The sequence below is a fragment of the Cupressus sempervirens genome, chromosome 11 (assembly GCF_028749045.1).
Source record: "Cupressus sempervirens isolate cs-2001-9-10 chromosome 11, ASM2874904v1, whole genome shotgun sequence".
Taxonomy (NCBI): domain Eukaryota; kingdom Viridiplantae; phylum Streptophyta; class Pinopsida; order Cupressales; family Cupressaceae; genus Cupressus; species Cupressus sempervirens.
The window spans coordinates 830,318,692-830,343,177 of NC_143128.1; positions in this window are offsets into that span (position 1 = coordinate 830,318,692).

The following is a 24,486-nucleotide window of genomic DNA, read 5'->3' on the forward strand; positions in this document are numbered from 1 at the left end:
TAGCTCTTCATTGTGTAGAAATTAGCATCTACAGGAGAGTTGAGAAAAATGCAGCAAGTATTATCCCACATTGAGTGGGAAATGATTTTCTTATGTCTTTAAATACAAAGGCTTACACATCTTATAATGTCTAAAAGACAAGAGGCTTTTGTGAAAGCCAGCTCATGTGCATGGGCCTATGGTCGGCCAGCTGGCAGGACACCTATGTTAAATTTTGAAGCAAAATCCAAAAACGTTGCCAGAAAATTCAAGTTTGCCAAAAAATTCAAATTCGACCGAAAAAGTCCAAAAATCCGGCGGTCGCTACCTCGCTAGCCGGAAAATCTTAAAAAATCCAGCTAGCGACATAGCGAGGTCGCCGGAAAACTCAGGAATCCGGCAAGAGTCAACAGCCAATCAGAAAGTGACACGTGGCATTGGTCAAACCTGAAGTTGACCCAAAATTAAAGAGGCTAGAAAAAATAAAATGATTTTAAAATTTTCATTTTAAAATTATTTTGCCAAGAAACTGACATGGAATTTTTTTTTAAATAAAGTTTGAACTTCTGATATAGTTTTAACTTTTGAAAGTTCATATATTTGTGAAATATTGTCATAGAGACATAAATAGAGGCCTAATTTTCAAATGGCCATATCTGGGGAAATTTTTAACCAAATTAGGCACTCCAATATACCGTTGGAACCGAGAGAACCTGAACTTTCCAAATCTGGAATTTGTTTTTGCACAGGTGCTTCTTGGTTCAAGTTATAGGACCATTTGTGAAATCAGAGGCATTGGCGACAGAACAGGCTGAGTTCTTCAGTGATAATTAAGATTGGTTAGAGGATGGTTTTAGCGGTTAGTTGCAATCTTAAGGTGAAGAAAATCAATTTGAGGTTGTTTCCTTGGCTTCTTGAAATCACATTGTAACTAGTTTTTCACTTCTTACCGTGAATGCATCAAGAATCAGTTGCATCTTTTCATCATTACTTTTTCAGATATTTTGATGCCTTTGAGAGGTATAATGATGAAGATTTGATCTGCCAGTTGATAGAGAGAGGGAAGAAAGAGGTTTTTCAGTTACAGAGGATTGGATTTCAAGTGGACACCTGGCAATTGCATATCAGATCCGGGAATTCATTTCTTGCTATATCTTTCTTTCTTTCTTCACTTTGTGGGGGTTCCAGTTTTTGTCACTGAGAAACCAGTTGGTTCCAGTTTTTCGGAAGAAAAAAGTTTATTGCTGTGATACCATTTGGGATCCCAGTTTTTGCACTGTGAGACCATTGGTTCCAGTATTTTGACATGTTTCCATGACCGTGACACCATTTTCTTCAGCAGAACTCTCATGTGAACAGCATTGTAGAGATAATAAAGATAGTTCTGAGATATTAGGTTGTTTCATGTTTTAATCTTATGCATCTGAATGTATAGTTTCAAGGAAATGAATACCTATGAGCAACAATCTCACTAGTTTTGTTCTAGTTCTTGTCTCCTGTCTCAATAATCTGTAAGTCTTATGTGGTTTTGGAACAAAGATTTGAGACCCATTTGCATCCCTTTCAGGTTGTATGTTTAATGTATCTTGCTATTGGACCAAAGGGCCAGGTAAATGCTCAATATGTTTAAACAAGGTTACTGGTTGTTTGAGAAGGATATTTTGTGAGAATGAGACCTGAATGAACATTGATGTCTGAATCACAAGGTGGTTGGATAGATCTGATGTCTGGGTATATGAGATACGTCCTGATGTCACACATGTATGTTTTGAATTCATGGAATTGCCCAATGGATTAGGCACTGATCATTTATAGGATCACTGGTTATACTATTGCATCTTTGAGGTTTTGTTGAATCAACATCTTTAATCAAATGAATTTCCCTTTCATGTTGAAGAGCTATAAACAGAATGCCCTCACTCAGCTTACGAATTTCATTGTTTTGCATCTAGCTACTGCAGATATATGTTATTTCATAAGTTATTAGGAGAAATAAGGGTTTTATCTGCTTCATATTAGATTCAGTGTATGCTTTGATAACTGGTACCATATAAGGAATCTATAGGTTCACCCACCTAGGTTTTGCAGAGCCTGAAGAAGAAGAAGGAGTATAGCCTTATAGTTGGCCTGGTGTCTGAATGGATGTGTTGATAATGGGAGTTAGCTGCCCCTAGATGCATCTTGTTCTCATCAGGGTAATTGGAAATGGGTAACATTTTCAAACACCAACAGGATACATCCCAATCCACTAGATGTAATGCCTACCCCTAGTTTACTTTTTAGATTGTAGTATCAGATTCTTGTAGACTTCTAAGAGTAAGCCTAAGTCTAGGGGGAGTAGATGTAATGCCTACCCCTAGTTGAATTTTTTGTTGTGTTGCTGGATTCTTTTAGGCCAATTTTTTGATTGTGTTTATGATTATTGGTACTTGGTTACGAGATTAGATTAAATGAATTTCATATTCAGTTGATACATTTGATGGGTTACTCAGTTATCTCATGTATTCAGGATTATTTATATGATAATATATGTATGTTCATACATCAATTTTAGTTATTGCATGATGTTAGTTAGATGAATGATTTATATGCGGTTTTATGGATGCTTACCCCATACTTGCATGTGTATGGTGTACATGTATGTTTTATGTTATGATTGATGTTCCTGATGTGGTTGAGGGAGGGAGTCATAGTCACCTACTAGTTGGGATCTACATGATGTACTACTTCCTGCCATTGCTTGTTTAGTTTAGAATATATGTATGCACATGCATGGATTTTATGCAGATTGTAGGTACCGAGTATCAACTTCCCTGAGTTTCTAGGATGAACATACCCTATCACAGTATTTCAATTGTATAAGTGGGGAGATAACTCTTGAGTCCAAATCCTAACCTAAGCCAATTGTCCTAGAAAATAGGACAAGTATTAGAGTTAGTTTCACCTTTCTAAATTTGTCAATTGACATGAATTCATGATTTTGACCCTAGAGTTTGTTTTTGGTATTCTATACTTAATGATGGATTTTCATATTTAGTCTTGTGGGTTTGTGATGATTTTCTATTTTAGTTAAATCAAATTAAAAGATAATTTAATGATTTAATTTAATATAAATTTTATAAGAAACTTTGATATTTAATTATATTTAATTAATTAAATAAAAGAAAAAAATTTAAATATATAGTTCAAGCTCTAAATTTAGGTGTGATCATATTTATTTAATTTAATAATAAAATATTCAAGAGTTTCATTTTTAAAATAAACTCTAAATATTACTATTAGTTAAATTAATAAATATTTTATTAAAACGTCTTAAGAATTAATTAAAGAAAGAAAGAAAATTAATTTAATAAAGATATTTTAATAAAATGGCAAAAGGTTGTGCATGAAATTAAAAATATAATAAAATAATAAAAATTAAAGATCAATGAGTCTTCTTGGGTGATTGCACAATCAAAGCCCTAAATTTAGGGGAGAACTCTTTATCAGAGATCTAGAGCTCATTTTGCAATTATCAAGGTTTGGAGGAGCCAATTTCTAAGAAGACAGGTTTTGAAAGAAAGGAAATTCTTGCTTGTTTTGGGCATTCGTTGTTTTAGCATCAGATCCAAGTAGGATCTTGTGGGTTTGTGCAGTAGTTGCTCATTCATGATTTATTTGTCTTCTCTGTGTTTGTGAATCTATTTTGAAAATTGAATCGAATTTGAAACCCTTGTATGTGATTTTATCATTCTTCATTTGAGAAACCTCTATATATGAATTGAATCGAAAACCCTTATTTGTGATATTATTGTTCTTTGTTTTGAGATCATCTGTATGTAAAATGGAAAATTGAAACCCTCATGTTGAAATTATTGCTCTTCATTTCTTGAAAACATCTGCAAATGAATTTAGTTTTTAAACCCTTGTTTGATGAATCAGGGATTCGTAAATGGATTTTTTGAAATTGGGATGTTTTTTTTGAAAAGAAAATTAATTTTGTTTTTTTAGCTATTAGTTGTTTGATCCTAGTTTTTATACTAGAGTTATATTGGAGAATTTATTTAAAAAATAAAATAAAATAATGTAATTACACAGTAATTTGTAATTAATATGTAATTACATTATTAAATATTAAAAAGAAGTAATGTGAATTTAATTGTGCAAGGGGGGCATTGCATTTTATGTTTTTATTAAAAAAACTTATAAAAAAATATAATTATTTTGGGGTGGGCGAGGGCCACCAACCCCCACCCCCTTCTCCTCTGCTTTCTATCGCATGTCCTGGTTGTATAGAACATGCATGTGGCAGTCCTATTACCGCAACAACAAGTACAGGTAACATAGTACCCTATTGCTGCATCAGCAGGGTTGCGCACAACAACATCAGTCGATGAACTTTAAATGTGAGAAGAGAGATTTAAAAAAATAATATTTTTTTATTAATATTTTAATATATATGAAATTTAAATAATTTTCTAATATTAAATGTTTATATATATATATATATATATATATATAATGTAAAATAGTTTTATTTATATATTATTAGATATTAATAATTTTTTTAATAATTATTATATAATATAAATATTATTATTGATAGTAATTATTACTTTGTTTATATTTTTTGAATTATTATTAATGATTTAATATGAATTTTGATTAATTAAATGATTTTGATCTTTAGTAAATTAATCAATTATTGTTAAATTGTTAATAAATTTTAGATGGAAGTTTGTTAATTACAAAATATATTTGAAAAAGTAAATATTGTGAATTGTGAATTGAAAATATTTTGGTAAACTTGGGTGTCAATTGATAGTTTGAGGTCATATTTAATTAACTTTTCATAAGATTTTCAAATCTATTATTCTTGTGCACTCGGAAACATTAGCAAATCATCACTAGGAAAAATGGAAAAATCTAACCTTGATTGTATATCAAAATTTTTGGTGTTTTGAAAACCAAATGATTTATGAAAACAATTGTTAAATTTCTGATAAAATGTATGATATATTTCGTGTTGGGTTTTAGGTTTAACTTAGTAATTATGAAATTTGGAAATGGGAAGGAAACTTGAGACCTTTAGTGAAAATTGAATTGTTGTGTTTTCAAAACCTAATGAATTATGAAGGTTACTTTTTTATGTACATTATGGGACATGTTGATTATTGATGTTGGGTTTGTGTTGACTTAGTGTTTGACCAATCAAGTTGTATTACTAGAGGATTGGGAGTTTCACTTTGTGATATTGTTATGGATTATTTTGTTTATGATCTTTTATAACCAACCATGGTAATGTGTCATGCGTGTTCTATGAGGAATTTGTTCAGATGGTTATTATTGCTTTCCAATATCTTTTGTGTAGAAGTGAAGTGAATGGTGTGATTTTTCTGGTATAACCTTTTGAGTCTTTGATCAGTTACCTTTGAATTCCTTCCCAGTTGCTTGTATGGGATTGAGGTGATTATGTGATTTTTTCTTGGTGATCTCATGTTATGACATGGACTTGGTTTATGTGTACTTGACTTTGAATCAGTCCTACTAGGATTATCGTATTGGTGAAATCTGTGGTTATGATAATTAATGTTTTCAATTTTTTTTCCACTTGTTTGTTTAAGAATTGATGAGTGATTTATGGTCATATATGATCTACTACTTTTACTAAGCTTAGGGTAGGTTATCTATATGTCAAGTTGGGAAGTGGCTTGCAATGAAGGATGAGGCCCTAAAGAGGTTGTTGAGTAATCCATTGTAGGTTATTTTAATAAGTGATAATATTTCATTAAATAGGTTAAAATAAATTAATAAGGTAAGGTGTCACATAAAGTCACTAGGGGGTCTAGAGTCCTAAAAGACTTCCAGGGTAACCTTAGAGTTGACTTGTTACTATGCCTTGTTTGTACGAAAGGATACTAATGTTGCATAAAGACACTAGGGAGTCCGGAGTCCATAGTAGCTGCTAGGCTAACCTTAGAGTTGGCTCATGCAATGACACTTGTCCACTTGCATAGTAGATTTCTTACATGTCTTTTTTGCCTCTAGGATTACACGATACTTGTGTCCTGGTACCCTTTGAGATAGTTTTCTTTCAGGTGATTCCTTGATCCTAATGTTGGTTTTTTCTTTGATATCTATTTGGGACTTGAGACTATCTCCTCAGTGTGGTGGGAGTGGACTCATTTCAAGTTACCACAAGGTTGTGTGTTAGTAATTTTTACTTTTACCATTGAGATCTAAAAAATTGATGTCATGGTTGGAGTTCCTTGATCTGTATTTCCTTTCATTATATTCTTGTGTACTATGATGGATGGTTATACTCTAAGTGTATTGTCTTTTATTTCATGGATCTTAAGACATAATGTAATCTATTTTATGATGTATATCCTTTGAGCTTATCATACCATGTGACTTGTACAAAGGATGATTAAACATTTTTGATTATTGTTAGGTGACATCTTATATGTAGTTATTCTTTAATATGGATGGTTATGTATTGGATTTAGTATTTAATTAAACTTATTGTGATTCAATATCACAAAACCTTAAGAGATGTAATTTTTTTATGATGGTTGTTATGTATCTGAGTTAATGCTTCCATTATTATTTTATCTCTTCTTGTTATTGCTTCCTCTATGTTATCTATTGATGTTATTATCTTTCAAAAAAAAAAATGTTTGACAAACTTAGTGAAACTTTAGGTTAATTTCTTTTGGGTTCCCTGGCTAGGCATTACACTGGGTAAAAGACAAGTTTGGATTGTTTTGAGCATATATTTTTCAAACATGGAAGTTGGAACTTTGCTTTTTAGCATAAATCACATGAATTTTGGATGAGGTCGGTATATCCCACATTTTCTGCATGTGGGTATTTTTCATCTTTTTATACCTGAGCACTCAAAGGTCTATTGTCTTAAGTGGTCAACACTTTTGGACAAGAGGTAGCCCTTTGCATGGTGGGTATGGTAGGCTACAATAACATAGCGAATATTTTGACCTAAACATGGATTCCAACATGATAATGTGGTGCATCTGAAGGCCCATTGTAAGTTTGTAAAGGCAAGGATTTGAGGTTACAATGATATGAAATGGTCATGAGATCAATAGTTCGTGTAGTTGGGAATGATGAGGTTTGAGATTTCTGATGATACAAAATTTTGTGTATTTGAAGGCCTTCAAGCATGGAATTAAGATGATATGATGTGATTGAAAAATTGAAAGGCAAATAATGTGGAGCTAAGATGTCATGCCAAAATCATAAGTTCAGGGGATACAAATTTTAGAGCTATGATGCTTCAACTAGTCATAAGTTCAGAAGGCAAGAAGATATGCTAAGATGCTACAAAAAATCAAGAGAATCATATGATCATAATGAATAATTCCAAAGGTTTTGAACTTACAACCAAGATGATGTGGACCCCACTTGGGTAGCTTTTGACCAATAGAAAATTGACACGTGACTTAAGAAATTGGAGAAACAAGGTATAATGATAAAATAGAATATTAAAATCAAATGATTCCCTGGCTGAGCACTCATTCTCTTGAAGTTGAAAGTTTGAAATAAATTTGGTGTTATTATATAGTTAAAACTATATAGTATTTTAATTTTTTTTCATGCTTAGTTCATGGCCTGGGGCCTAATTTTTTAGATGTGCACCAAGGGCACCATTTCTATTAGAAATATGTAGTGTAATACACTGTTAGAATTTAGAAGCTAAATTTTCCATTTTTGTAGTTAGAATTTGCATAGATATTAAGTAGAAGAAGTTATAAGAAGTTTTTTGATTCTAGGGAATTCTTAGTAATAATGCATATTTGAGTTTTTAGATAGAATACAATTAGATTACGATCAGTTTTAGAGGAGATTAGATCCACTAATGGCACCAAGAATAAAATAAATATTTTGAAAGTAGTTGCAGAGGGTAAAAGTTTTGTTAGCAAGAGGGAGTTGAAGATTCATGGCAAGGGCAGTAGAAGAAAAATAAGACCAAATTGAAGGCTCCTATACATTTTGAGTGCTTATCTAATATTCCTTTAGAAGAGGGATTTTTCATTATTCTAAGAAGATATTTTTACAAGTTAGTTGTCCATAGTGATCATATTTGATTCATGATAAAATAGAGAAGAGACAAGTTTCTACAATAATAGAAGGAAGAGTTTTCATGTGGACAGTTGGCAATATCAGATTTGATTTGGGCATCTCTTCCTATATATATTTCTCTTCTTCTCTCATTGTAAGGTTCCAATTTTGGAGAAATTTTTTCATTGCTGTGATACCAATAAGGTTCTAGTTTTTGGGTTAAGAGTCTCCCTAGCTATTGTGATACCATGGGTTGGCTCTAGTTTTATGACTATGACACCATATTCCTTAGCATCTTCTTTGTTATGAATAACAGTTGTAATTCCTTTTTAGCATTTAGATTATACAAACATCTGTTGTGTTTTCTCTAAGTCTATACATACATTTGATGTATTGGTTTCAAGGAAATTAATAGAGATCTTCATTGAAAGTTTCATTCTTAAATTTATCTACTTCTTATGGGTTTGTAGTTTTTGTGATATTTGTACAAAGTGCATATTTTCTAGTTGCAACTCAAGTTTGAAGTTGTATGCCTTTGTGTATCTTGCTGTTGGGTCAAGAACTTGAGTAAATTGCTTGATATGCATTGATAGAATTGCAAGGATCATGGGAGGATCTAATAAGTATGAATTTTTTTTCTGAAGATAGATGTCTATTTTCAAGGTGAATGGATAGATCATATATTTGATTATATGAGTATATTTTGGGTATCCATCTGTATGATTGACTTAGTTTATACCTGATGGATAAGGAACTGATCAACTTGGAGATTACATGTTCTTGTTGTTGCATACCTGGGTTATGCTAATATTCAACATCATTAATCAAATGCTTTTTCTCTTTCATGTTGAAGAGTTGAAAAGAGTTTCCCTCACTTAACTTATCTTGTTCATAGGTCATGTTAGTAGCTATCTCATGTCTACAATGTTTGCATAAGCATCAAAGATTCAATGCTTTTTATCTATTATATAGATTTAGTTATATGCTTTGACATAAGTATGATATAAAGAATCTGAGGTCCACCTGCCTAGGCTTTGTAGAGCCTGAAGAAGAATGAGAGTAAATAGCCTTATAGTTGGCCTTGGTGTCTAAATAGGCACATTGAACATGGGAATTTGCTTCCCCTATGTGTATGTTTTCTTATCATTGGGTTACTAAAAATTTGTTAATTCAGAAGCCAACATAAGTGACACCCATCTCTCCTCCACCACCAAACAAGACAAGGACTAGGACAACTACTAATGCTAAGCAGTCGGCAAAGAAAAATGTAGCAAACACTATATAGCCTAGTGCCCCCAAAATGAGAAGAAGGGGATTGGTTAGAGGACCAAATATTAGAAAAATAAGAACTATTAAAGAGGTATGTGAAAATTTGAGAAGATCTATAGGATTATCTAGTTTTAGATTTGTAAAGTATGATACACTAGATAATGATGATAAAAATCAAGTTGAGGAGGCTATGGTGGATATGATTGCCAATCATAAACTAGATCCTAGTGAAATAGAGAATAAGATACCTAAAGATCTTTATGATAGATTGGAGAGAAGATGACAATAGGAAGAGGTAGTAGAGAAACATATAAGAACTAACACATTATTAAGAGTCATGCGTGATCTATCCCAAGAACAACATGAAACATTTTGGCAATAGTATAGGAGTAAATTTGTTCCTAAATACATTATGTTTTTATTATTATAAAGAGGAAGCTATAGCATAGATAATTGAGTTGCTATAGAAGAGAATTTTTGGATTATCCACAAGGACAACAGAGACATACACTGTAAACATGAAAGATGATTACAATAGTGGAGAATGCTCAAGTGTGTTGAGTCTACAAGGAAACATGTCCCTTGTACATGCTGACACCCCTGACTCTCCTGAGGGTGAGCAATCAAGGCTCATAGGTATAGAAGAAGATGCTGAAGAGAAATATAATAAAATTGTTTCAACATCTCATATTGAGGAAAGTAAGGAATTAGAAAAAGATGATCTGAGTGTAGCTTTTGTTGTCTCAAGCACATATGTATCAATAATTCTCAAACCAGTACTAAGAAGAAATATTCCTTCACCAAGGAGGAAAAGATCAATAAAAGATGTTTCACTAGATATTGAGGTTAGTCTGGATGAAATCGTTGAGATGCCACAATTGGATCTAGAAAATCTCACCTTGGAGCAAACAATTTTTCTACAAGAATTTTTGACGAAGAAGAAGAGACAAGAAGAGATAAGAAGAGAGCACAAGTAGAAGAATGTACTACATTATGTAAAGCATATTTTTATTGATGCTTTTCACATTCAAAATTTTGATGAAGATGCACCAATCATTAACCAACTTGTAAATGTAATTGATCAAGTGAATGTTGGAAGTATGGAGTCAAATGACAGACTAATGGATTGGTCTACTAGAAGATTTAAAACAAAGGTTGTGGACAAAGTATCCATAACCATTGCTGAGTAGAAAGTACTATTATAAGAGAAAGTAATTTGGAAGGTATACCATTTGTACACAATTTTATTAGATGTGCCAAGATTCACTAACCATATTCATGCACAAATAAGTCAAATTTAGGCTGAGATAAAGAGATCCAATAGTATCATTTCTAAGTCAATAGGATTGAGCACTGATCATTTTAATAATCTACTGAATGCTCAAGGCACATTGGCTGAGCTCCAAGCAATTGAAAATAATATAAGATCTAAATTGATCTCTATTCATGGAATGCTGATACCTCATTTGGAGGTCATGCAAAGAGAACTAAAAACAACCAAGGATATTATAATTGAAGATCATAATCTTTCAATGGCTAATAGTTTAATTGATTTAGCTGCAAGACTTCAATTGAATAAAATTTTTTTGGAGGCAACAAGAACCACATAGGATTATGCACTATCCATGATTACTAGAGTTCATAAGGAATTCATTGAAAAATATGGATTACTTTCACCCATTCAACCCCAACAACAATAACATCAGTGTTCAAAAATAATAGGAATGGGATGTCAAAGGGAGAATGAGATGTCAAAGGGGGAAATATAGAATTGAATAAGGTGAAATGAATTTTTTATTCATTTTTGCATTGTTTATTTAGTAATAATTAGCATAAATCATAAGACTTAGGGGGAGAGCTCATTATCAGATTGTATTATATTAAATGCAAATATGAAAAAGTTTTTTTTCCACTAATGTCAGTGAGAGAGATTGTTGGTATCTCTAACCATTTTTATCTATTAGTGTGAACCACTTAGTCATTTACAAGGAAAATTCAGATGGTGATCGCTATGACTGAGATACTCCATATAGGTCAAGTCATGTACATAAGCAAGTCTATACCAAGCTCTATAAGAGTCAAGTAATTTATGGTCACCAAGTATTTTCTATATGAGTTGAGCTCATCAGTGACTGAGAAAGTTACAAGGATACAAGTGTTGAGTTACATAGTGTATGCTGAGCACAATACATGTTCAACATCATAAGAGAAAATATAGACCAAGAAAAAACAATTTCAAGGATTAGAAAATAGTAAAGATCAAGCAATGCAAAGTTTATATAAAAATTAGAAATGAAACATAGTTTGAGGTAAAATGATTATTAGGTCAACTGGGAAGGAACATTTAAATTTTGTAGAGGTTGTTATAGAACATTTAATACATACAGAGGTTGTTACAAAAAAATTAATACATGTAGACATTGTTACAGAATATTTACACAATGTGGATCATAGATCCCTATGTTGTGTGTTCAACAATCAATATGAAGAGGAAAAACATGGAATCATCTAGAAAAATCTTTATGAAACTCTTTAAATGGTGATGATCTTAACCTAGATCATATGGAGAAGGAATGAAAAGTAAGAGAAAGAGTAGAGTGGTGTATGCATGCAAAGTATTGAGATCATATCAGAAGTCAGTGAAGGGTTATGTTATCACTTAACAAAGTAAGTGACCTATTCATAGTAGTGAAGTGAAAGGGAAAGAAAATTAATATTAGATTAGAGGAGATGATCAATTAGTAAGGAGAAGACTCAAAATCAACTTGCAAAGAAATTTGAGAGTTAGGTATAATAGTCTCAGATTGGTTTTGACAATTGAGTGTCAACACACTTAACCAATTCTCAAGATGATTGCAAGTATAATATAGAAGCTGAGCTACAGTGTATGCTGAGAAAGAGAATTCAATAGGTGTTGAGTGAACTTCAGGTGCCTAGTGATCATTAGGTCCTAATCTAAGTTCAAGTGCCGAGTCACTATAGGTGCCAAGCAAAGTATACATGCCGAGTGAGATAGAATTGCTATAGGAGCTGAGTGATACATGATTTCTATATGTGTTGAGCATTAGCAACTAGTAAGTATTGAGTAACAAAAAATCAACATATGAGTTTGTGCCTTCATAAACTCAGATGTAAACCATTTTTGGAGTTGACATAGGATGAATCTCAAAGGATCTTGAAGATAAGATCAAATCTTTTGCATTACCTATGTAATTAGCATGCAACCAATAAGAAAAATGGAGAAGGCATGCAACCAATAGGATAATTGCAAGAAGTGAGTGAGAAATGAAGACTTAATATTGATTGTAGATTCATACCAAACCCTAAGTCTTCAAAATACTAAAGGAGGATGAAACCCCATTATGCAATAGAGAGGATCCACAAGAGAGAAGTGTATGGGTGAATTACAGTGAAGTGCACAAGGGTTAAAAGACTTAGCAAAGAATAGAACAACATTATAGAATCTAGTTGATCAGGAATAAAGCATCAAAAATTTAAAGAGTTACATATCAAATCAAGCAAGAATCATAGTAGAACAAGGATCTGTAATTGACAATAGAGGATTGCAAGTTATCAGGTCAAGAATTTCTAATACTCTCTAGAAATTTTATTAGATATGGAAATCCTATGGACTTAGGTTGGCCTAGTAGCCATTTGTAAATGCTTTAATAGGGTGGCATTCCAAGTGAATGTACTAAAGTTGTTTAACTAGGCCTACTTTTATTAGGGTAGTTAAATCCTTTAACCAGGTCACTTTTAACAGAGTGTATAGTCTTTAACAGGATAGGCCTTTCACAGGGCAAACCATTAGAAGTGGTCAAACATTGTAACCTTGAACAATTACATATTTCTATAATAATATTTTGTGGGTGTCATCCCCACCCCAGTTTTACCTTCTCATTTTGGAGGGTTTTTGGGTTACCAAATTTGTGTGTTATCTATTTTCATGCATGAATTTACTTTCATGTTTATTAGATGAATTAGATGTGTGTGAATATTTTCAGCTAAAAGCATTTGAAAAGGTTAAAATTAGTTACTTCTGATTCACCCCTCCCCCCCCCCCCCCCCCCCCCCCCCCCTCTAGAAGTAAATCTTCCCACTTGTTAATTCCAACAATTGGTATCAGAGCCAAGTTCTCACAAGGAGGAGCCTTACAACTTGGAGAAAAGATCTAGAAATGGAAGTCTACAAACTTGGGAAGATTATAGAGAATCATGCAATTGATATACAAATTGCTTTACATGATTTGGAAGAAGCTAGAGAAGAATTGAGAAAATCCTTAAAGAGAAGAAGAGAGATTGCCATAGCTAAGAATAATACACAATACAAGGAGATTGACACCTCAAATCTATTTTCAAATGGAGATTCTAAAGAGTTTGATGTAGCAATAGTAGACCTGATGGATAAGAATAGAGCTCAAGCAGAAGAAATTAGAACACTCAAGCTTGAACAAGAATCACAAGCCATGATGCTTTGTGAGGTGACTGAATAGAAGGAAAGAGCCATTGAAGACAAGGCTATGCTAGAAGAAGATAAGAGAAACCTTGCCAATAGACTACAAGAAAAGTCAATTGAGCTTGTAAGAATTTCAAACATGCAAATAGACACCCTAAGTTAGATGATGAATACACATCCTGAACTGAATATCAAGGATATTGAGATATCTACACTGAAGATGCAAAATGAAAAATTGCAAAATCACCTAAAAAGAGAGAAGGAGATTACAGAGAGCTTCAACAAACCTAATGAGGCCATCAAGTACTTTGAGTAGCTACTAAAATCACCAAGGGCAAGCAATGATACTTCGGGACTAGGTTACACTAGCACTAAACAAGGAGAGTCATCCAAGACTCTAAAAGAAAGGAGTAACAAAGGTAAGATCACTAAACCTAATTATCATTTCTATGGTAAAAAGGGACATACCTCTAATGTGTGTATGAGCAAGAATTCCCATTAGCATGAAAAACCCAAGAATGCAAGTCATTGTCATAAGTGCAAAAAGCAAGAACATCAAGCACATAATTTAAGGACTAAGACTATAAGAACACCAAGATTTGAAGGTCACTGCTACAATTGCAAGAAGTATGGACATAGAGATTTTGAGTGTAGATCAAAACCTATGTGGACACCAAATCAACTAGCTAGAGGAAATAATGCACATCACTACAATTGGGACTAAAATGCCAGGTATAACTATCATTACTATCAAGAATATGGACACATTCCTAAAAACTACATAAGAACACATTTTAGAGGGAATTACAATAGATGGCTGAGCCAAACCGCATGTTTTAGTTGCTTAAAGACTAGTCATATCAAAAAAAAATTCCCAACAAGGTCAAAGGAACCTCACTCAAAGAATGATAAAGGTAAAGAGAAGGTAGATGTTGAACACATCAAAGGAGAAATGAATAAGACATTGAACAAGAGAGATGGGTGTAGCACATCAAATGAAGGGATCACTTCACTTAACAAGTCAAGTGGTCAAACTTCATCAAACTAAGTAAAGAGAAGATACGAGGGACTAATTTATAAAGTTTTATCATATATTAGTTCCTAAACAAGTAAGTATTGAAAAGAAGAGATTAACATGATTAGAGATGCAAAGTAAAAATTTCAAGATTTTGCAAGTGTTGCCGAGTTGCCCTCAGATGCTGAGTAAAAGTCCAGTACATGTCGAGTTAATTGTCCAAATAATAGGAGTTGAATGATTAGTAGGAGCTAAGTTGGTAGAGGAAGCCAAGTGAAGAAGAAATTTTTAGTTGAAGTTGAGTGGATAATACTCCTGTGGATGTCGAGTGGATGAAGAGGCAATAGCTAAAGAGAAACAACTAGAATAGAGTGTCCAAGACACCCAACTACCACCACCAAGTCCTCCACATACAAAACTTGTAGAGAAAATAATTTTCAAGGATGTTCCTAACACTTCAGCTCAAAACATCAACCCATTGATTGCAGAGGATCTTAAAAAGATCCTTCACCAAACTACACTGTAATCACAACTATGTACAAATCCAATTTTGGTGAGTGTTGATGAATTCCAAAAGGTTGTAGTAGAGATAAGAAGAGAGAAGGAAAGCAAACAAGAACCACCTACACAAACTCCCACAACCAAAATAGATCAACATAAAGAGCAAGAAGAATAGGATAAAATTGCTAAGGTTGATGATACAGTTACAACAACTAATACTACCAAGGAGCAAGCAAAGGAAAAAATAGGACAAGATGTTCCTACTGCACAAAGATAAGGTGCACCTCCTCAAATTATCATTATTGATCAAGGAAATAGAGAAGAGGAGAAACAAAGGAGAGAACCCCCAAAGAAAAGGAGTAGGAGGCAATACAAACATTAGCAAACTTTCCTACCTTAGGGACTCCTAATAAGGAGCTATGTACTGATGCAGTGACATTATAGATTTCAGCACTAGGCTTAAGCACCACCAAGGTTGCAAGGGTACTTTACTATGGAGGCCCTGCACTTGATGAAGAAATAGTCATACCTAGTTATGACTCAAGAACTATGAACCTACAACAGATAAATGAAGTGCAAGAGGCACTTGAGAGAAGGAAGAGACAAGAGATACTTAGAAATGAGTATAGACCAAAGCAAGCACTTGTAGAAATAAAAGACATTTCTTGATGCTTTTAGTTTGCAAGTACCTAATGTAGCCCAACCCATCATGGAACAATTGTCCACCATTGTGGACCAAGTACAGAATGAGGACCTTGATACAAATGTAAAATTATTATAATGGTCATAAAAGAAGTTTTAGATGAAAGTGAATGAGAAAATATCAAGTGAAATAGAAATTTCACAAGTTGAATTGGCTAAGAAGATTGAAAAGGAAAAAACAATACTTGGGAATGTATTTTGATTGTACTCCAAGTTGTATGATTCATTATATTTCACACAAGAAACTAGCCAAAGGATACTGAGCTTGGAACAAAACCTAAAGATTTCTAGCACACAACTACCCAAAGATCTAGCTCAGAGTGAGAAGCATTTTGCAACTATGCTTCACACACAAAAAGAGTTAGCTATATTAATAGTAGAAGAGGCTAATATTAAGGCCAAATTGATGCAAATTAAATCTTCCATCACCCCACATCTAGAAGTACTCCATAAGGAAAATGCCTATGTAGAAAATGTTCTAAAGAAAGATCCTAATCTTTCTACTTTGGAAGGCCTTGTACATTTTGTAGCAGAGAACCATCCAGCACAAGTCGTTGGAAATTTCTTTAGATAATTGGGATGCTTCTCTCAAGATGATTGTGGAGGTAAATAAAACATTTTTGGAAAAGTATTCTATTCATTCTTAGGACCCTTTGACATAAGTGTCAAAAAGGGGGAGATAATTTATTCTTGCATCTTATAAGAATGGGGAGATATAATGTTTTGGGGGAGATGTGAATAATAATAGAAATGGTTACAAATACATTTTTTGATGGAAGTAATAAAGAATATCCAAAGGGGGAGATATTCAAATTCACATTTTGAGGAAGTAGTAAAGCCAAAAGGATACACAACTACAAGAAGATGTGTAAAAGGGGAACAGATACAGAGTACAATAAATAGAAATAGGTCACATAGATACAAAAACAAAGGTAGACAAGGAAAAGAGTATCAGATACATTAGCATTAGACACATTCAACACAAGAATTTTGGTTACAAGAATGGAAATGACACATCAGCTCAGGGGGAGTTACAAGATTTTGAGGTACACAAAATTTTGAACAAGGTTTTGAAGTCTTGTACATATGTTGAAAAGAATGTGTAGTATACTCATATAGATCAGATACATAATGTTCAAATAAGTGGTTTTTCCACTCATGTCAAAGAGGGAGATTGTTAGTCTCAGATTGGTTTTGAAAATTGAGTGTCAACACATTGAACCAATTCTCAAGATGATGCTGAGTATAATACAAAAGTTGACCTATAGTATATGCTGAGTAGGATGATTCAATAGGTTTCGAGAGAACTTCAGGTGGCAAGTGATCTTCATGTGCCAAGAGAAGTTCAAGTGCTGAGTTAATATAGATGTTGAGTCACTATAGGTGCTAAGCAAAGTATAAGTGCTGAGCGAGATAGAATTGCTATAGGAGCCAAGTGATACAAAATTTCTATATGTGCTGAGCATTAGCAACTAGTAAGTGCTGAGTAACATAGAATCAACATATGAGTTTGTGCCTTCAAAAACTCAGATGTAAACTATTTTTGGAGCTAACGTAGGATAAATCTCAAAGGATCTTGAACATAAGATCAAATCTTTTGTATTACCTATGTAATCAGCATGCAACCAATAAGAAAAATGGAGAATGCATGCAACCAATAGGAAAAGTGCAAGAAGTGAGCAGGAAATGAAGATTTAATATTGATTGTAGATTCATACCTAACCTTAAGTCTTCAAAATCCTTAGAAGGAGGATGAAAACCCATTATGCAATAGAGAGGATATGTAAGAGAGAAGTGTATGGGTGAATTACAACAAAGTGCACAAGGGTGAAAAGACTTAGTGAAGAACAAAGTAGCATTGCATAATCTAGTTGATCAAGAATAGAGCATTAGAACTTTGAAGAGTGACATATTTGATCAAGCAAGGATAAGAGTAGATAGAGTAGAACAAGCATTTGTAATCAGAAATAGAGGATTGCAAGTTATTAGGTCAAGACTTTCTAATACTCTCTAGAAATTGTATTAGATATGGAAATCCTATGGACTTAGGTTGGCCTAGCAGCCATTTGTAAATCCTTTAATAGGGTGACATTCCAAGTGAATGTACTTAAGTCCTTTAACCAGGCCTACTTTTAGCAAGGTAGTTAAATCCTTTAACTAGGTCACTTTTAATAGAGTGTAAAGTCTTTAACAAGACATGCCTTTCACAGGGTAGACCATTGGAAGTGGTCAAATATTGTAACCTTGAATAGTTACATATTGTTGTAGTAATATTTTGTGGGTGTCATCCCCACCCCAGTTTTACCTTCTCATTTTGGAGGGTTTCTAGGTTATCAAATTTGTGTGTTATCTATTTTCATGCATGAATTTACTTTCATGTTTATTAGATGAATTAAATGCATGTGAATGTTTTTAGCTATAAGGATTTGAAAGTGTTAAAGTTAGTTACTTTTGATTCACCCCTCCCCCCTCTCTCCAAAGTAAATCTTCCCACTTGTTAATTCCAACAAGGTACTGAGCCAGTTCTAATCAACTTGAATTAGGGTAAATCTCTTAATAGAGTGGTCTTAACAGATTGTTGTAATATCCTAATAGAGTACTTCCTTTGTTGTAAGTGTTAAATCCTCTAACAAGGTGAGACATAGTAGTCTCTTAAGCTTTTAATAAGGTAGACTCCTCATAGGGTAGATCATATCTTATGATAAAACATTATAACCTTAATTGGTTAACTTTATTACTACAATAGTGAGGATCTATGGGTGTCATCCCCACCTTAGTTTTACCTTCACCTTGGAGGGTTTTTGGGTAACAAATAGATTGTTATGTATCTCATTTTCATGCATGTGATTGATTAGATTTATATTTTATATTAGATTTACATCAAAATTTTTACATGGAAAAGTTTACTAATAGATGTGAATGAATTGTTGAAAAAGTTTAAAGTGCTAAAGATTTTGATTCACCCTCACTCTTAGTATCTTGTTTATCCTGGTTATTGTATCACCTAGTTTAGTAGTGTAATATTGAATACTAACTAATAAAAAGTATTCACAAAATTAAATAAGTAAACACTTATGATAAGATGAGGTTACCACCAAAAGGAAGGCAAACCAAGAATGGTAAGCTCCTTGGGTGTAACCTATGATGACATAGGTATGTCATTGATGGATAAGGGATGTATGCTCATGTTGTGCTCAAGCTTCCAATGGGTGGGGGTTTTAACAATGGAGGTGTGGATATATTTCAACATTATGATAGTGTAAAATGACTATGATGTATTAGTCAGTGGGGCACTATAAGTTTTCATCAAAGTGGATTAATAGATTGTGAGAGGGAAGGGCTTTATTTATAGGCTAAGGTATAGTGAAATGGAGGGTCAAGATGCAAGGATGGAATAATGGTGAGGAAGGGCTAAGATGATTTCAAAGGGAAGCACATGGATTGTGCTTTTTTAGAGCCAATAGGGGAGTGACACTTGTCACAAGGAGGATGAGAGTGAGGGGATAGGATAATGGTTGGTAAAAGGGAGTAATGAGGGAGGATGAGTGTGTAAGAGGGATGTAAGAGGCTTTTAATCACATGTAAGAGGTATTAATAGTATGTAAGAGCCATAAATACTCTTGGATAGGGATGGAAACAGATAAGGGAGACTTTTTGACTTTGTCTTGGGTTAGCAAGTCTTAACCCTTGCTTAAAGTTGTGCACATGTTTAGGAGGGGGATTAGACTTAGTTTAGAAAGAGGGTTAGGGGGGCAAGTGGCTTAGCTTTGATGTGATGGGTTAATTAGGTGGCTAAGTGAGGTTAGTATGGGTGAATGGGTTGTATTAGGAGTAAAGGCTATGGATGTTTTTAGGGATTTGGATAATTTATTAAATGATTTATTTAATAAAATGGGAGATGTGGGCTTTAATTAAATAGGTTTGAGGATTTATTTAATTTAATAGAGGAATAGGGATTTAATTGATAAATTCATTTTGGGTTATCATTTGATTTTATCAATTGGACTATAGTTAAATAAATAAATAAATAAATTAGGGGATGAAAATTAATTAATTAAGTAATAAATATTTAATTAGTAATGTCCTAGTTGATGAATAAATAAGATTACCTAGTGAAGTAATCAAATTTAGGTGTCTACAGTTATAACTCCATCAGTCAACACATTATCTCATTAATTGTCAAAGGAAAAGGAAAAGGAAAGATAGTAGATGACATTGATCTCAATGAAGAGATTCTAATCCCAAATTGGGACCATTCTAATATGTCTACTAAGAAAATGGACATTCTAGGAGAATTATGGAAGAAAAGGGCCAAGCAGTAGATGCTAAGGGTATGAAGAGATAGAAGCAGTTTTGGAGGACATCAAATAAATATTTTTGGATTCTTTATCTATTGAGGTAAATAGAAGGGCCCCTATCATTGAAAAACTAATTGAAATTGTACATAAGTTCAATGAAGACACTTATGGGCAAGACAAACTCCTTGAGAAAGATGAGAGGAAGCTTGAGAATAAAGTGCTAGAGAATGTAGTACAAAAAATAACAATAGATTAGGTAGAGTTATCTACTTTAATCTCTACCTTAGAAAATGTTGTAAATAATGTTGTATCTCTATTTGTGAAGTTGATTGACACAACTAATTTCAGAAAGGAAATAAAAGATAAACTGACTACAACTGACATAAACTTGAAGGATAGTGCCAATCAGTTGGCACTTGATCCAAGTTCTAGTTCAAATCATTTTGCAAAAGCCATATTTTTGATAGATCTTTAGGAAGAGCTATTGAGAGAAGAGGCAAGAATAAGGGAAACCCTGCTATATAGAGTATGATGCTTCTCCACATGGACATTATGTAGGAGAGAATAGATCATGCAAAGATACTAGTTAAAGATACAAGCCTATCAGTTGCAGGTTGGAGTTATTAGAAGAGCTTTAGATTGATCTAAAAATTCTAAAGGTTCTTCAAGATAACTGGGATAAGACTATTTCTTTGATTTTGAAGGTACACCATGATTTTCTTTCTCATTTTGGCATAAGCTTATAATTTTTTTTCATTTGTAACAAAAACAAGGGGGGAAAGTACATAAGGGAAAGTGCATATATATATCCATTTAAAGAGAGAAATGTATAGGAACAAGAAAATATCTACAACATGAACATATGTAAAAATAAGTCAAACAAAAAAAATTTTGACAAATAAAAAGGAGAATTTTCAATTCAAACCAAGTTGCATAGTCTTTTATTACAAACTAAGCTACATGATAGAGAACACTCAAAGGGGGAGTTTGATTGAAGAATTTTGGTTCCATATTTTGTACATGATAAGTGTTTTTGTCACTAATACCAAAGGGGGAGATTGTAGGCCTTATGACATGACATATTATCAATTAGTTCCAAAACACTTAGTCATTATGGGAAGTTAGTAGTGACCAAGCTATCATAGTGAAGTGTTAACTGAGCTCATGAATGAACAAAGTAAACAAGATTAACTAAGCAGGGAGTAGTATCAACCAAGTTGCATTGTTAACTAAGTTGACTATATCCACCAAGTTATCATGTCAACCAAGTTGACAATATCTACCATGCTCCATTGTAAACCAAGTTAGCAAAGTATTCTAGTTTCATAATGATAACCAAGAAGATAGTACAATGTGAACCGAGCTAGCTATATTTTTTGAGTGATTAGTATGATCTGAGCATCCAATATCAACTGAGTGCTAAAGTTAGCCAAGGTGACAATGTTGCTTGAGTATCTATAGTATCACCTGAGTAAGCTATTGGACCCGAGTTACAACATAGGGATGACCTAGTAATTGTGCTTGGTACTATTGAAGTTGTAGCCAACCTATTGATGTAATTATTTGGATGGATATAAATATGAGGTACTTTGATTATCCAAAAGATTTACTATGAGTTGTAAGAACATTACATTCAAATGAATATGAAAGAGTAGAGTATTTAGAAGGCTAGAAGAAACATAAAGGAAAGAAAGAGACTCATCTATCATAGTTAGGTGATCAATTTACTTCAAATAATCTACATTATCAAACAAAATTGCATATCAAAGATCAATCCACTGATTTAGCCTAACTGGTGCATTAGTCCCAAATCCTTTAACAGGGTGGACCTAACAGTACTTTGTAGAAACTCCTAATAGAGTAATAATTAATTGTATTATGTAAATCCTTTCACAAGGTGGACCTAATAGTCCTTCTTATTTTTAACTGATTAGATCACCAGAAGTGATCATTTGTAAGCCTTAACAAGCCAACTTTATTATTGTAGTAGTGAAGCATTGTGGGTCTCATCCCCACCCTAGCTTTACCTTCTACTTAGAGGGTTTGTGGGTTACCAATTATTGTATTATGGTGTTGTTACTTTATTTCTTTATTTTTCATGTATGCAAGTAGATTAGATATTATAATAAAGTGGATTAGGGTCAAAAGTTTTAAGAGGTTCCTGATTCACACCCCTCTCAATCACCTAGCTTGCATTACATTTCCAACAACACCATGCCACTAAATTTGTCTCCAGCTCCTCACTTGTGATAAAAAGGCACTAGAAACTAGATGAAGCCAATGTAGTTAAACATAGACTTGTAAAACACTTATGATAAAAAATGAACTGGAAACTAGATGAAGCTAATGTAGTTCAACCTAGACTTGCCTTTGCAACAATTCCAAGTTCTCTATTTTTAAAGCTTAGATGAAGCAAATCATTCACTGTATTTGGAATTCTATGTCATAATCATCATAGTATAAATTTCATCATTGTCTTTTTTTGAAATATTAAAAAAATTTGAAATTATTTTATTATTATTTTAGGTGAGACACTTAGGAGTTTGTGTACTCTCATTGAGTTACGCAACTCTAATTATGCACATGGTGTCTACAACATAGGAGTATGCATCATTCACTAAGTTGTCATGATGACAACACAATTTTTTGCACTCCTCATTTAGCACATGTTGTCTACACCACTGATTTGCGTGCTACACCATTGTAGGCTTATTGAATGAATATCGTCATTCTAATCATACTCTGTCTATTTTGGTCTACTATGTGCTTGTGTTGAGTTCTTTAGTTCTTGGGTGAATTTTGGCCTAAGCCAAATTCTTACATGGTATCAGAGCTGAGGGAGATTCTCATCACGTAGCTATTCGAGACTGTTCATGCTTTAGCACCTCGACATGAATCTAAAGGATCCACATAAATTAGGAGTTCCTAGAGCTAGATCTGATCTCACCATTGCTTCTGGAGCATCGATTTGGTGAAGATCGACTATAAATTTGCCTATATTTGGTGAAAGTTGATTGTGAGGCAAATTGTTTTTGTAAATCGGAACCCAGAGGCCCTGATTTGCAATTGGGCATGGTCATTTTTGGATCTAATTAATTAATTTCTTAGATCTGAATATTTTTCTTCTCTACAATTAATTTCTAAATCTAAATATTTTTGAGTTTATTTTATAAATTAGGCAGAGAAAATTTTTTGCTGAACTGGGTAGTGACATTTCAGCTCAGCTCAGTATTTGGTTTGGTGGATATATTTTATTAGTGCAGGGTTTCATTCATTTGTTGGAATGCTAATTAAATTCCAAGTAGCCTCGCACTCCTGTGATATCTGGCATAACACTACACATCCCAGCTCGGCAGTCTGATCCAACGGTGGCCACGCCAAAAATTCTGCAGGCTTCCTCTTTGCATATTGTTGGTAGGAGTTTGTATTTAAAAAGGACAATAAGCACCCATCCCAATGATGTGGGATTAAATTCCCATACTCTAGCGACCAAATAACAATTTCCAGCATCAATAATTAACCTGGTAAACACATCAACGCTGCATAAGCATCCTTCCTACATAGTCGAGAACCAATCTCCTATGCCCACGTGGACACGTACCCCTGTGAAACTCTTGCCTAGCAATTGGGATACTTGGACCAATAGGCCTATGGCACATGGATAGCGTAGGCCCAATCAAGCCACATCATCTCCATGTGAGTGTACAACTTTGAGACGTCAGACATCCCAACCAATTATCACGCACCCTGCAGTCAATTTTTCCATACAAACCATACGATATGTATAGTACAGAATCCACGCCAGCTGCCACGTCATCCAAGAGCACACAAATTTTCTGACATCATCAGTTTTGCTAGCCTGAATTTGATGTCCATTTGGATGTCATTCTAGGGTGAATTACAACTGCTGTGACAGTCATATGACCATAAAATTTAACCTCATGATTTGCTGATGCAACCCCTCACTAAATTCATTTTGGTTTTTATAGTCTGACTTCAAGAGGCCATAACTTGCACATCCGGACTCCAAATTAGGTACAATTTTTTTTGAAATTGGGTAGAACTAAATTTTTTAGTGGTGTAACTATTTTCTAGTTTTGGTGCATGGATTGTTTAGAATTTGCATTTTTTGGCGACTGTACTTGGATAATCCTACATTTTTGCAACTTTAAACACTCTGTAAGGGTACATCTAGAGTCAAAAATA